This window comes from Molossus molossus, unplaced genomic scaffold (assembly GCF_014108415.1).
Source record: "Molossus molossus isolate mMolMol1 unplaced genomic scaffold, mMolMol1.p scaffold_m16_p_4, whole genome shotgun sequence".
NCBI lineage: Eukaryota > Metazoa > Chordata > Mammalia > Chiroptera > Molossidae > Molossus > Molossus molossus.
In genome coordinates, this window is record NW_023425377.1 from 26,539,623 (window position 1) to 26,555,558 (window position 15,936).

A 15,936-nucleotide genomic window follows, 5' to 3' on the forward strand; every position below is an offset into this window, starting at 1 on the left:
GGCCGGGACAGGATCGACCTCACTACCGCAGTTCATGGAGCTACACCCGTTTGCTCCGGTCTTTTCTGCCCACACGTTGCAATCCGCTCCTGCACAGTGGGAGGCAAGGCACAGACAGGCGGAGTTAGAGCGCAAATCTGCGGGCGCAGAGAGAGAGAGAAATGCCTCGAAATGGTCAGACCTCACCCTCAGCAGCCTCATGAAAGTTTAAAATCAGAGTCAACACAGGGCTCTCTAATTAGACAGCCCTCTTTCTCCTGCCTGGCGTTTCCACCAACTCCCATCCCTCCTCGAAATAGATTTTCGCGAAGGCGAGCGAGAGTCGTTTTAAAATTCTGCGCTACAGAGAGCCGGACTAAGATGGTTCTGTTGAAATTACAAAACACTATACTTTCAAATAGCTGCTGAATTATTTAGTGACTTTACACTGTCCAAGTGCTGGGCTCTTCGGGTAGACAATGTCTTGGTTTTCCTCCTATCTTGTTTGTTATGACATTCAGTAAATGGAGAGAGATTGCTCCTCTTAATAATTTATAAAATAATAATCCACATTAAGGATGGAGCTCCTCGGATCAGTGAGGGGTTCAAATGGGGTAGTCAAGAGAATAAGAAGCTCAAAATTGTCTTCGAGGTCGGTTAAGTGGCAGCACCCGGCATTATCACGCTGAACTTTTTGGTATTTGCTTCTTTCTCACGACACCTGCCTTTAGCTGTTCCTTTACCTCACAGTGGTTTCTTGAACTGTAAACGGTGTTTGCTATCACTTCTTGGCATCTACCTGATTCGGTCTTACAATGAAATGGGGCCGCTTGGAGGCAAAAAGCAGGATAGTGTGTTTTTGTCATGCATCTGACAGTTCAAAGTTCCTATTTACTTTGGCAAAGTCACATTTTTCTTGCCTGTTTTAGAAAGAAGGGAAGGAAGAAGGGAGGGAGGAAAGAGAGAAAGTGGGGGAGAGAAAGAGAGAGGGAGAAGGAAAGAGAGAGAGAGGAAGGAAGGCAAGCAGGCAGGAGGGAGAGAGGGAGGGAAGGAAGGAAGGAAGGAAGGAAGGAAGGAAGGGAGGGAGGGAGGGAGGGAGGGAGGGAGGGAGGGAGGGAGGGAGGAGGAAGGAAGGAAGGAAGGAACTATTTAAGATGAGCACAGTTTGTGTGTCTCCTTTTTCTCTCCAGGGTGCACATACATTCCCTCACCTTTCTGTTTAGTTCATTGCTAGGTTCCTGTGCCTTTGGTGACAGCTATGGAAACTATTAAGACAAACAGGTATCTGCTTCTCCTGGACCAGAGAGTTCTCATAAGCTTTGCAAGTTTCTCAAGAGCAGAGGTCCTGCCTTTTTCCTCCTGTTTCCCGCTCCGGTGAGCACGGTGCCTTTCACGCCCACCTGGTCTGTATTAAGTCAGCGCCTACAGATCTCCCTGAGGATGCACAGAGGAGGAAGACCTGGAGAGTCAGGACATGAACACGTGACGTGTGACAGTGCTACACAAATGGCATGTGCACAGTGCTGGGGGAGACCAGGGCAAGGGGCTACTGGCCCACAGCCTAGGAAGACAGGGAGCACCCCCGCGGAGTGGCGTCTGAGCGGGGACTGGAAGGAGGAACGGGGTTCGCCAGGCAGAGGGCACGGGTGTGAAAGCCACAGCAGCAGTAAAGAGCGGCGCACGGTGGCAACAGGGCGCTGCTGAAGGTCTGGAGCGCAGGGTTCACATGCAGTCTGAGGACGTGGATAGCGGCTCAGAAGATAGGGAAAGGGCCCTGGCTGGGGGGCTCAGGTGGTTGAGCACTGACTGTGCACAGAAAGGTCACCGGTTCCATTCCAGGTCAGGCACATGCCCAGGTTGCAGGCTTATTCCCCAATTGGGGCGTGTGCAGGAGGCAACCCATCCATGTTTCTCTCTCTCTCCCCACCCCTTCCTCTCTCGCTCTCTCAAAAAAATCAATAAGAACATATTTTTTAAAAAAGGAGAAGAAGATAGGGAAAGGGACTTGTGTGACATGCTGAAGACACCCTGGGCGTGGTGGCCAGAGTGGGGAGGAAGGGGCACTTCTCCCTCTCACATTGCTGTTGGGTGATTTCAAGGCACACCTGTATGGACGGCGACTTGACAGTACCCAGCTAAAGGGAAAATGCACAGCCCCTTGGCCCAGCAACACCTCCAGCGATGTAGCGGGCAGATATTGTGACATTCCATATGCAGGAGGTGACTCGTTATAGCACTGTTCATAGAAGCCAAAGGCGAGGGGGGGAACATAATTCCATCCACAGGGATTAGTTAAATAAATATATTTATTTATAAGGAGATATTAAGTGTATTTTAAAAGTGTAGAACAGTACGGTATGCACCGTTGGCTACTATCTTGAGAAAAAAGAACACATGAAGACACACACACATAAATATATATTTGTATGCAGATATATACACAGACACGCAAGCAAATATGATAGGCTTCTAATTAGTGACACTTCTCTGGAAAGATACAGAAGACATTGACAGTAGTGTCAGGTGAGGAGAGTGGATGAGAAGAGACGTAGAAGGGAGAATTCTCCTCACTTTCACCTCTCAGTTTTGAATCACGTGAATGTACCACTTGGTCAAATAACTGTAACACAATTAAAACTTTAAAAAAAGAAAAGAAAAGAGTACGATATAATCAGACATGCTTTCAAGGAAGTGAGAATTGTGAGGAGCAAGAGGAAGGAGACCAGAGGCAGGGAGACTAGTGAGGAGGCTCCTGAGCCGGCCAATCCTGAGGCGGTGAAGCCATGGATTCAGGAAGAAAGGGGCGGACTTCAGGTGTCATTTGCGAGTGATCTCACCTACCTTACTTTGAACATTGACTACGGGCCAGGCGCTTTATACGCATCACATCATTTAGTCCCTTTTACTAGCATAAGAGATCTTGTTTGCCCCACTTTACAGGTGAGGAAATAAGGCTTAGAGAAGTTAAGTGACTTATCCAGAGTCACACAGGTGGGGGCTTTGGTAGCATCCGTGCATGTGACAAGATCTGGGAGGGCAACTTGCTGAGACTAGAAAAAGGGAGGAACCTCAGAGAAAGCATAGAGGGTTTGGGGCACCTCTGAAAGACCTCTGGAGCTCCTGAGGCTGTGGGTGGCTCCTGTACCCTGGTTTGGGGGCTGGAAATCAGGTTGACCCTTGGGGGGCAGATGGTCCCAATGCCTGAGACTAACTCAGAAATGTCGGGAGAAGCCCAGGCCTCACTAAGCCCCACCGCAGCCAGAGGCTCCATGAGGCACAGCGTCCCTCGTCTCCTCCGGAGCTCAGCTCACTGGTTCCTGGGGACGGCTGGGTGAGCCGTGCCTCTCCCTCCCCAGCAGGAAGTGCTAGAAAGGGGTTCCTCGGGGTGCCATTTAGCCACACCGGGCTCTCATATTTTCCCCTCCAATCTCCCTGCGGTATCAAGTGTGTGACTATTGATTTCCTCCCTGCATTTGTTTTTGTTATCAATTATTTATGGGATCATTTTCCGTCCTTCGTGCATGAAGGCAAATTTTGTGTAAAAATCAATTGAGTGAGCGCCGCCGATGGCTTGTTGTGTTTTCTTGGCTTTCATCTCTGCGCCCCCAGTTCTCTGGAGAAGCAGGGCAGGGGCTTAGGGAGCAGCCGGAATGGGAAGGGGAGGTGGGGGACGAGGCAGGGTGCGGAAATCTGCCTTCAGAGACCTAGCCTGTCCATCGCTTTGGGTCCCTGGGACATTCACACTTTGTTGAGCTCCCCTGGAAGGCTAGGTAGGAATTCATGTCTTCCTGCCCTGATCTGACCCCTGCTCCCCGAGCCCATGTGCTGGGATACAGAATGGCTAACAGCTCACTTAGATTTATGTCAGCGTAGAAATTCACAGGACTCCCCAGGACCAAGACTTGGGGACCTGCTCTCTAGTGACTTCACCTGAAGACCCCACGGAAGTCACCCTGCAGGATTCGATGTGGAGGCATGTGATTAAGGGCAGGGCTGCCATTTAATGATTACCTGCTTTACACTCGGCTGAGCACTTCCCATACATTCTCCTTTAGCTTCAGCACACCTGGTGCTGGTGAGGTAGGAAGGGTGTAAAGGAAGGAGCAGGGTGTTTGGTGTCAGAACGTTCTAGTTAAAGTCCCTACTTGGCCCCTTGCTAGCTGTGGGTCCTTGGGTAAGCTTTTACCCTCTCTGTGGCACACTTATAAAATAGGGATAATATCAGTGCTTACCTCAAATGAGAGCCTGTATTTAAGGCTAGGTAAGGTCTCAGTAAATAAAGGGATTCTTGCCCTGGCCGGTTTGGCTCACTGGTTGAAGCATCAGCCTGAGGACCAAGGGCTCTCGGTTTGATTCCGGTCAAGGGCGCATACCTGGGTTGCAGTTTGGTCCCTGCCCTGGTCGGTTGTGAGGGAGGCAACCCACTGATCGAAGGGTTGATGGGTGTGTGTGTGTCTCTCTCCCTCCCTCCCACTCTGTCTGAAGATAAATGGAAAAATATCCTCAGGTGAGGATTTTAAAATAAATACATACATAAAAGGATTCTCTGCTTAAATGCCACTTATGCAGAGTGCCCAACCCTTGGAAGCCCAGCTGAAGTGGGTCCTTCCAACTCTGGCAGTGACTGTGGGTCATGCGTGCATCGCAACGGGCTCCTCTCTAAACTGTGCACGCCCGTCTCTCCCCACGCCCCCGTTAAAACGGAAGTTCCTTGAGGGGGCGGCTCCTGTGTCTCTGTCCAGAGCACTTTCAGAACACATGGAGGGTGCTCAATAAATGTTAGTTACTGTTATCATCACTCTCATTTTCCAGGTAGGGGCAGAAAGGCTAAGCCATGGGACCTGCCCAAGTTCACAGAGCTAGTTCGAGGCACAGATGGTGCTCACACTTGAGTCTTTCTGACTTCAAAGCATCTCCTTTGCACTCTTCCCTTTCCAAGTTGCCATGAGGTCAAATTCAGGTTCGTGGCTGACCAAGCCAGAGACTGGCGCGGTGTCTCCCTGGGGGCTGCTCCCTGTGCGGCACCCTCTTCTTTCCTACCTGCTCTTACAGTTGGTGCGAGGACTGGGGCTGCCTTTCTCACAGGTGCTTCTGATGAGTACCCGGTCCCGACAGATGTGCCGTGTTCCATGTTGCCGGGCCCTGAAGCTGCCCCAGAGCCGCCCACCCGCGCTCCACACTGGCAGGACAGCAGGACAGGATATGGAGGCAGAGAAATCCCAGCGGCTCTGCTCCAGGAGGTGTTTGTCGGGGCTCTGGAATGGCTTTTCCTAAAACTTGGCACTGTTCTGCAGTTCCCCCAACAACCAGTTGCCTGGGCTACACAGTGTTTCTCATCCACCCAAAGTCTTGTCTAATAAGATTCTGCCCTAGGTCTCTTTTATGAGAAAGAGTTGTCTGTTTGAAGGGGTTTTCTAGACCCAAAAGGCACTTGGCTTGCTGTGGGGAGGTCCTGTGAGCCACAGACATTTTTTTTTTAATCCTCACCTGAGGATATTTTTCTATTTATCTTCAGATACAGTAGGAGGGAGAGAGAAACATCGATGTGAGAGAGACACATCGAATGCTTGCCTCCCACATAACCCTGACCAAGGCTGAGGACTGAACCGCAACCGAGGTACATGCCCTTGACCGGGAATCGAACCCAAGACTCTTTGGTCCATGACCAAAGCTCTGATCACTGAGCCACACCGGCCAGGGCCCCACTGCCTGTTTTTAGAGGGTTTTGTAGAAACACAGCCTATTTGTTTACATATCATCTATGTCTGCCTCTGCATGGCAATGGCAAGGTTAAGTAGTTGCACCAAACACCACATGGCCACAAAGCCTAAAGTAGTTACTATCTGTCCCACACAGAAAAAATTAGACACATTGTTTTCAAACTAGGTTCCAAGAAACAGTAGCATCCCTCAAGACAATGGAGGCCATCCAGAAAAATGCAGGCAAGGGGTCATTCCCTGGTCAAATATGTTTGAGAAATGCTCCGTTCTAGATTTCTCTTCTGGAGATGCACATTTGTTTTAACTTATAAATGCCTCTATAAAGGTCTGCAGTTAAAACAAACAGCAGTGACAACAAAACCTCTCTGAAAATTTCCCAACTTATTTTACTTGTCAATGAGATACTTTTTATGGTGAAGCCAATTTTTTTTTACCCTCCTCCTGATCCCCCCCACCCCAACATTGTTGTCTACGTCCATTGATTATGCATACATGCATCTATGTTCTTTGGTTTACCTCATCCCTGCCCTCCACCCCCCTCCTCTGAGGTTTGTCAGTCTGAACCGTACTCCTTTCTATGTCTCTGGATCTGTTTTATTCATCAGCTTTTTTTTTGTTCATTATATCCACAAATAAGAGAGATCATGTGGTATTTGTCTTTCTCCGGTTGGTGTGAAGCCAATATTTTAAGGGTGACCAGTAGTGTGTGGTCCACAATGATAAATGTCTATAGAGTTCCTTGTTTCCGATTCCAGTCATCTGTGTGACCTTTACGTTTGCCATGTGTGTATACCACATATACTACTTACTAAATGTGATGACTACAAATGTTTACTAAAGATTTTTCTTTCATTTACTCTCTTTTTAAACTTGGCCTCAACCAAGCAACAACAAACATGAAATCATGAACCTGAGGTGCCTGTGTGTGTGTCTGTGTCACTGTGTGTGTGTGGGGGGGTAATAGCTACAAAAATAGACATATTTTCTTATGTGCCCACTCAATTATCCACAGGCCACCGACGGAGGAAAATATAACACACTTTGGGTATTATTGGTCTCTCCCGCTAAGATGATTCCAGTACCCAATTCCAGTGGGAAGGGGGGTAGGTGTCCTCACACCAATGAGCAAATGCTTTGATTACAGCTGGGTGCCCTACTGTTCAACTTGATTCTGACACTCCTGGGGATAGCGTCAGATCCCTCAGGTTAAGGGCTCAGTCCCACAAGACTGCTCCACCCTCTTCAGTCACCAGCCACAAGTCTAGTTTGTCACCTGTGCTTTTGACCAACCAGCTATCAATGGGGGGTTCTTACAGCCTCCTCCTTGGGTTAGATTCATTTCCTAGTGCAAGTCACAGAACTAAGGGAAACATGTTACTTACTACATCACTGGTTTATTATAAAAGTGTGGAGTTCAGGAACAGTCGGATGGAAGAGATGCGTAGGGCAAGGTACAGGGGAAGGGTGTGACATTTCTGTGCCCTCTCCAAGTGAGCCCAATCTTCATGTGTTCACCAAACCAGAATCTCTCTGAACCTTCTCTTTTTGGGTTTTTATGGAAGCTTCATTACACAGACAGGATTGAGTACATCATTGGTTGTTCACAACTGATTCACCCTCCAGCCCCTCTCCCTTCCCAGGATGCCGGGAAGGGCAGGGGGTGTTTGAAAGTGTCAACCTTCTAATCACATGGCTGGTTCTCCTGGCAGCCAGTCTCCATCCTTAGGTTTCAGTCAAAAGTCACCTCATTCACATAGCAAAATACAACTTTATGTCTTCATCACTTAGGAAATCCCAAGGGTTATAGGAACTCTGTACCAGACACAGGTTAAAGATCAAATATGTATATTTCTTATTACAAGTCACAATATCACAACTGCACCACCTAGTTCAGTAGCCACTAGCTGCAGGTGACGTCTACATTTAAATGAGTTTAAATTAAATAAAAATTTCAGTTCCTCAGTCTCATTACCCACATTTCAAGTGCTCAGAAGCCACATGTATCCAGTGGCTACCACGGTGGACAGTGCAGATATACAAGCTTTCCATAATTGCAGAAAGCTTGATTGAACAGCACTGGACCTTTCTAGAATCTTTGAAAACTACTAAGCGCTGTTCCCTCAGTCACCATCCCCACCCCTGCCCTGAGAAGTACAGTGATACCTCGGTTCTCGAACGCCTCGGTTTTCGACCAAATCAGGATTCGAGAAACTTTTGTCTCGGAATCCGAACAAATATTTGGAACTCGAACTTCCGAGTTGAGCCGAATGGCGTTCATTCGGCCCAGCGCACCTTGCTTGCGTCATCAGTGTGAGTGCAGAGAGAGAGTCACGCTTTGTGGAGTCCGCTTTCCTATTGGGTTTCATTGCTTCGGTTCTCGAACAATTCGGTTCTCGACCGTCCTCCTGGAACGAATTATGTTCGAGAACTGAGGTATCACTGTATAGCTATTGGGGTCAAAGCCAACACTCTTTTTTTCTTTTATTGATGTTAGAGAGAAAGAGAGAGGAAGGGAGAGGGAGAGATAAAAATGTCGATGAGAGAGAACATGGATTGGCCGCCTCCTGCAAGCCCCCCTACTGGGGATCGGGCCCACAACCTGGGCATGTGCCCTGACCAGGAATCGAACAGGCAAACTCTTAGTACATGGGTCAGTGCTCAACCACTAAGCTACCTGCTGGGCCCAACACTCTTTCTTTATCTTATCTCCTAAGGGTCCACTCCTACTCCCCTCCCCCACCTCTACCTCTTTTTCACACTCACACACTCACACACACACTCCAGCATCACCAATTTCCACCCTTTTGTCTATACACCAGGATCCAGAGCTGCCCTCAGGGATCCAAGGATTAGTCTAGAAACTTCCTGGGCAACACTGTCTAGGGGTTTTCCTCCTTCTGGGCCATAGGCTTCCAAAACGCAAAAGAAGATTGAATTAGATTAGATATCACAATTTGGCGGTCTGTGAGCTAAATCTGGCTTACGTCGATGTTTAGTTTGACCTACCTGATTTTTAAAACTTTTTTTTTGAAAGAAGGAGACATAAAAAGATAAGCCATTTTAGAAATCTAGACTTCCAGCTTCTCTTGGAAAATCAGAAGAGTTGCTCACCTTGGGCTCATGGCCCACATGGCAGTGGCTGGCTGATAATGAGTAACTTCTGCCCCCTTAGGCCACGTGTGCACCCTCTGGCTCACCAAACGGCCACCACTCCGCAGCCCTGTGTGGCTCATCTTCTCATTTACATGACCTTCTGGCATTTGAGTCTGTTACTCTGAACTGATCATCTCAAAAGTTCCATCAGTTACTTTTCACCTATGATTTTAAATATATGAGTGCACTCTCGTCAGGGACAGTGTGGTGGTTTTCCGGACCTAGGAGAGAACTAGGTACCATGTGGAACAATGCATAGATATGAATTGATTTTCAAGGAATGTTCAGTCCCTGTGATTAGCAGGGTTGAAGAGTTTGGGGCTGGCCTAATATTTCCCCTATTTAATATCTTCAAGTCTATGGCATCTGATTCCCAAGGTAACACATACTTAGAGATATAGTACTTAGATTTTTGAGGAGGTCACAGATCACTTTGAGAATTTGATAAATGCTGTAGACTTAGTAAGGGTGGGAATGGACAAATGAAAAGACATCATTTTGCATATAGTTTCAGGAGGGTACAGAGCCTCCCTTCATGAAGGCATATCCCCGGCTCTCCCAGGAATCCTCAGACCTCGGTTTAGAACCCCCGATCGGGAGACTTCCAGTCAACGTAGGAGGCTGGCCCATGCATCAGCTCCACTCTCTCCCAACCCTAACCTAAATTATCATTAACGGATGTAAAGCATGACCCTCCAGGGACAAAGAGAATGAGAAAGGAAACAGTTGCAAAACAAAAAAAAATTGGGGGGGGGGAGACCCTGGGAAACAAACAGATAACAGGTAATTGATTTAATAGAATTCAAGAAAGCTGAATCCATCGTCAGCAGTGGGAAAAGCAATCCGAAATGAACAGCAGCTCCCTAAAAGACTTAAGAAGTGACAGTGCCATGTGTCTCTGGAAGTGGCAGTTAAAATAAGGGTACAAATGGGAGATTTGGTTAGGAGTTTGTTGAAGAAGCAGTTGATAATGTAATAACTATATATAGTGTCAGGTGGGTACTAGACTTATCGGGGTGATCCCTTCGTTAAGTTATATAAATATCTAATCACTATGTTGTACACCTGAAATTAATATTGTAAGTCAACTGTAATTAGAAATGAAATATATATATATGTGCATATATATATGTATAAATGAAGTGGTTAGACACATTACCTCACCCACTTGGCACAGGTAGGCAACCGCCTCTCCCCAACCTGGCAGAATACTGGTAATTTGCTCACTGAAAAAAAATTTTAAGTCAGTGTGTTTGGGACACCAACCATACAGAAAACAGAGGAATTAAATAAGATTGTACATTCTAAATTTTTGTTGTTGTTGGTAATCCTCACCTGAGGATATTTGGACATTTTTCCATTGATCTTTGGATAGAGTGGAAGGGAGGGAGAGGGAGGGAGTGGGGGGGAGAGAGAGAGAGAGAGAGAGAGAGATGTGTGAGAGACACATCAACTGGCTGCCTCCCACATGACCATGACCGGGACTGGGGATCGAACCTGCAACCCAGGCATATCCCTTGACCAGGAATCGAACCCATGACCCTCTCTTCCATGGGCCGACGCTCTAGCCACTGAGCCAAACCAGGCTGTACATTCTAAATATGAAAAGTTCTTTCCTTTTCCTCCACTCCACACCCTGAACATGGGCAGCCACATGTATCCTCCAAACGGGAATTTGAGAGCGTCTACTCTGGACATCTAACTGGCTCAAAAGAACAAAACCCAACCAAACAAACAAGAAAACTGTTATTAGGGAATTCCAAGGGAGCAGCCCAGCCAGGTCACCCTAATGGAAAACCAAAGCAAACAAGGCCAGCTCGTGCGCACAGCGTTTCCATTTAACTTTTTACCCAGAATCTAACCAGAATCTAATACAAGGCCAAAGCAGGCACACTGAAAACAAAAGCACTTTGGGGGAAGCGAACTCTGAAGAAATAATAAATTTAAAAGAAACTATTACTAATATTAGGAATATAACTCAGAAATATAACTAAGAGAATTAGTAACTCAGAAATATAACTAAGAGATAACATCCATTACACAAAAAATGTTTTTTTGTTTTTGGTACAGGCCCCTAGCAGGAACCGAACCTGGGACTCTCTGGTTCTCAGACCAATGCTCCAACCGCTGAGCCAAACTGGCCAGGGTAAAAAAAAAAAAGGTTTTCTTTAATGAACGACAAGAGAGCTTCCTGTCAAGACGGCGGTGTAGGTAAATGCAGTATTGCCTCCTCCCACAACCACATCAAAATCACAACTAAACTACAGAACAAACATGCTTCAGAACCATCTGAAATCGAGCTGAATGGAAGTCCTACAATCGCAAAATTAAAGAAGCCACACTGAGACTGGTAGGAGGGGCAGATGGGCTGGTCCCACATCCATGTGTGGAGGATAAAATCAGGAGGGTACCTGGCTGGGAAGGTCCTCCCTGAGGAGTGAGGGCTTCCTGTCCCACTCCAGGCACCCAGCTCAGGGTTCCAGTGCCAGGAAGAGAAGTCCCCATAACTTGTGGCTGTAAAATCAGTGGGAACTGAGGCTGAGGCTGCTGAAGCCCCAGGCAGTTCCTCTTAAAGGGCCCATGCATGGACTTACTTGGACTGGCTCCCTCCAGGCTCCAGCATCGGGGAGGCAGCTTGAAAGGCACCAGAGACAAATGGGGAAGAACTGAGTTGTTTGACATCGGGGTGAGAGCTGGGGAGGCAGCTTCCTCCTGGACAGATGTGCTGACTGAGGCCATGTTCCTTTGGTGAGCCCTTCTCTGACAGGGCAGGCAGATGGGCGCCATATCTGGGACTCCAGCAACCTGGCTCACACGCTTGCCCCGCCCTTGTGATTCCCTGAGGCCCTGCCACACTCAACTTTTGGGCCCACCCAAGCTGTTTCCAGAGGAATAGCCTATCTTGGCTCCTCTTTCAGATTTCCCTAAATTCTCTGAAACTAACAGCATCTGGTCTCAGCGAGCCCCATACCTCTCAGTAAGTGGCCCCAGGCCAGCACACCCAGTGGACAGCTTCAGACCATGTCAAAACACCATGACCCAACCACCTCCATAAGCAACACACTCAAGGGGGTGACTCAGTGGGTACCAGAGCCCTGCTGAAGTAAGTCTTGCTCTGTGTGGTGGGCCCTGCACAGCTGATTCTCCAAGGTGGTCAGAGGTTGGTGATCAGTGGCCACAGCCAGTCCTTGCAGCTGATCAGCCTGAGTAAATCCCTCCCATTAATATGCCAACAGCAGTCAATACCCAATTACAACAGAAGGTTGTACAGTCCACACGGGCAGGTACACCTCAGCTTGGGTGATCAGGGAGGCTGTGCCACTGGACCCTACAGGACACCTACTATAATAGGCCACCCTACCAAGCCTAGGAGACATAGCAACTTTACCTAATACATAGAAACAAACACAGGGAGGCAGCCAAATGAGGAGACAAAGAAACATGTCCCAAATGAAAGAACAGAATAAAACTCCAGGAAAAGAACTAAGCAAAATGGAGAAAAGCAACCTAACAGATGCAGAGTTCAAAACACTGGTTATAAGGATGCTCAGTGGACTTAGTGAGGACCTCCAGAGCATAATAAAGGACCAGTCAAAAATGAAGGATGCACTAACTGAAATAAAGAATAATTTACATACTAAATTTAGAATAAGTGAAGCTGGGAATCAAACCATCAATTTGGAATATAATAAGTAAAAAAACACCCAATCAACAAAAAGAAAAAAGAATCCGAAAAAGTAAGGAGAGCCTTGGCCGGTTTGGTTCAGCAGTAAGAGCGTCTGCTTGCGGACCAGAGAGTCCTGAGTTTGGTTCCAGCTAAGGGCACATACCTCGGTTGCAGTTTGTCCCTAACCCTGGTTGGGGTCATGTGGGTGGCAACCACCTGATGTGTCTCTCTCACATTAATGTTTCTCTCTCTCTTCTTCCCTCTCTCCCTCCCACTCTATCTGAGGATAAATGTAAAAAAAAAAAAATGTCCTCGGATAAAGATAAAAAAAAAAAAGTAAGGAGAGCGTAAGGAGCCTCTGGGACAACTTCAAGATTACCAACATTTACATCATGGGAGTGCCAGAAGGAGAAGAGAGAGAGGAATAGACTGAAAACCTATTTGGAAAACATAATGACAGGAGAATTCCCTAACTTGGTAAAGGAAACAGACATACAAGTCCAGGAATAATAGAAAGTCCCAAACAAGATGAACCCAAAGGGTCCCACATTAAGGTACATCATAATTAAAATGCAAAAGGTTAAAGACAGAGAATCTTAAAAGCAGCAAGAGAAAAGCAGTTAGTTACCTACAAAGGAGCTCCCATAAAACTGTCAGCTGATTTCTCAAAAGAAACTTTGCAGGCCAGGAGGGAGTGGTAAGAAATATTCAAAGTGAAGAAAAACAAGGACCTACAACCAAGATTACTCTATCCTGCAAGGCTATCATGTTTCCATGTTGGCATAAAATCTCTCATCCTTCAGGAAAGCAGCAGCTCCTCTTACATTCTCCTCCCCCATCCTGCAAAACTATTTGAACTTTGAAGAGTCCAGCTACATACAGGACAGCAGTTGGTTTGTTCTGGAGAAGATGTGTCCATCTCGACAGGTCATGTACAAAGAGAAAGGCCATGTGCAAGCTGGATCCATGCAACTGGTAGCCAATGGGGAAACAGAGGGGGTAGTTCCATCAGTGTAGTGATCTAGTATGGTTGCCAGGAACACACACCTTCCTCTCCAGTTGACTCTTACTTCCTCCTGTCATTAAAAACAAAAAAATCATAGTCGAGTTCCATAACTTGGTGCCAACCGATGATAAGCTAAATCACAGGGCTTTGGAAGTTATTGTCTCTCTTCTTTCCAGCTTCCATGACTTTGCTCTCTGAAGAGGAGAGGGGGAGAAAAAGAACAGTATTCGTAGGTTATATAGTATGCTAACAGAGATATTCAGAAAGGTTGGGACTAGCTCCCAAACACTAAAGAAAGGTCAAGGTCATGTTAACGTGGTCAGCACCTAACAAACAAGTGGGTCCTGAGTCCCAGGAATGAGATGTCATTAGTCCCAAGATTGAGTGTAAGCTCCCTGGCTGAGTCCTGAGTTCTCTGTGGGGCCTGTCACAGAGTAATAACATAAAAAACATTTGTCAGATTAACTCGTATTTCCATAGCTCAACTATTTCTGATGAAGCCAGGCAGCTACACAGAAATCAAGAGACCCCTTTTTTCTTCAGTTTTTAGTCAATCTGAGCTGGAGAATGAAAAATAAATAAATAAGCAAAGTGCAGTCTATTCATAATGATTTTCTTTTGTATTTTTAAGTGCATCTTTATTGCTGAATGTATTACAGATGTTCATTGTTTACCCCCTATTGACCCCCTCACCGTCTTCCCTACACTTTTGTCTATGTCCATTGGTTGTCATTCATACATATAAGTTCTTTGGTTTATCTCTTCTCACCACCTTCCTCCCTCCCCTTTGAGGATTGTCAGTCTAACAACCAATTTGTACTTCTTAATCCCTTCACCTTTTTCACCTATTCCCCCAACCCCCTTCCCACCTGGCGACCAACAAAAAGTTCTCTGTATCTATACTCATAATCATCTTTGTAACTGTATTTATTTTGTATTGGGTCAAATGAAAATCTTTAGAGGCTTTAAACACTGAATACTTTGTATTATTCCTTCTCCTGTATGAAATTAAAAACACTATCTCATAAAAATTTCTGGAAGAAGTCCAGCACAAGTCTAAACTTGATTACTAGAATGCTTTTTTTCTCTCAAGAGAAACATCAATGCATTCATTGGTTGGTTCTTGTATGTACCCTGACTGGGTATCAAACCTGAAACTTTTGTGTATTGGGACAACGCTCTGATCAACTGAGCTACCTGACCAGGGCTTAGGCTGCTTTTCAAAATACCAAATATTGAAGTCTTCCAAAACATCTTTCGTTATTTTGGGGTGTCTTTGCTTTGCAAGTATTCAAAAGTGCATGTTTAGTCTGCCTTTTGGTAATTGAGCCCTGGCTTCAAGCTTTCTGCACAGACTATTGCCTGGGTCCAAATGAAAACCATAGTAAACAGACATCGGTCCTCCCAAACACTCCTATCAAGGAAGAGGAGCCAGAGAGGGAAAGAACTGAATGACAAAGGGAAAGAAGCTTGTTTTTGTTGTGTTTTTAGCCATACCAGTAGACAAAAGGCAGTATGGGCTCTCAGTTTAGTCCCTACTCTGCAAAACTATTTTTAAATAACAACTCCCCAATGATATCCCCCATTTCCCCCTGAAGTCTCTACTGACCCCCTACACTAACACCATAGATAGCAGTGTTGTTGAGTTCCTCTAATACACTGAGTTGATAAAGAAGCAGAGACTGATGTTTTTCTTATTATTGGCTTCAAGTATATATCTTGGTATTTTAAAGGGCAAATGCAAAAATAAAAATTTTAAATCATATTTCTTTTCCATGCTCCTTTAAGGAAGTTGTAGATTTTGGGGATGAGATAGTTGCTTTATATGTTTCACTGGATGGATCTAGCAATGAGCAACTGTCTAGAGCAACAGCAGCTCTCTGGTTAGCATGCCATGTCCTTCCACCATGGATCTGGTGCTGAAATCTCCTCCCAGTCACTCACTAAAATCTCTGATTAATCTCCAACATAAAGACTCTCAGCATAGCTCACTCCTTGGATCGTGTTGACTTCCAGAGCCTTCCTTTTTGTATAAAACTGAAAATTTTGTCTCTGTGACTTTCATTTGCCATTTAGCTTTACCTCTCGGGCCCCACAGAACAAGGATGAGGCTTCTTTCACATAGAGGATTTTACCCCTAAAACCATAAGTTCACTTTTTTTCTGAATACAGCTCTAGAGACAGACAATCTTCAGTTTAACACCTAGAGTCTATCATTTATTGGTGTGTGTCCTTGAACAAGATGTTAACCTTCCTGATACCTTACTTATAAAATATGAATTATAATATATATAAGATGTTCGTAAAACATCTTAGAAGGGGCAGCACTTTGAATATAGGGACACTCCTTCCCTTAAAATTCCCTTCTTTCCCCATTTCACCTTTGAGGGGAGGGTGTGGGGTCAGGAGGA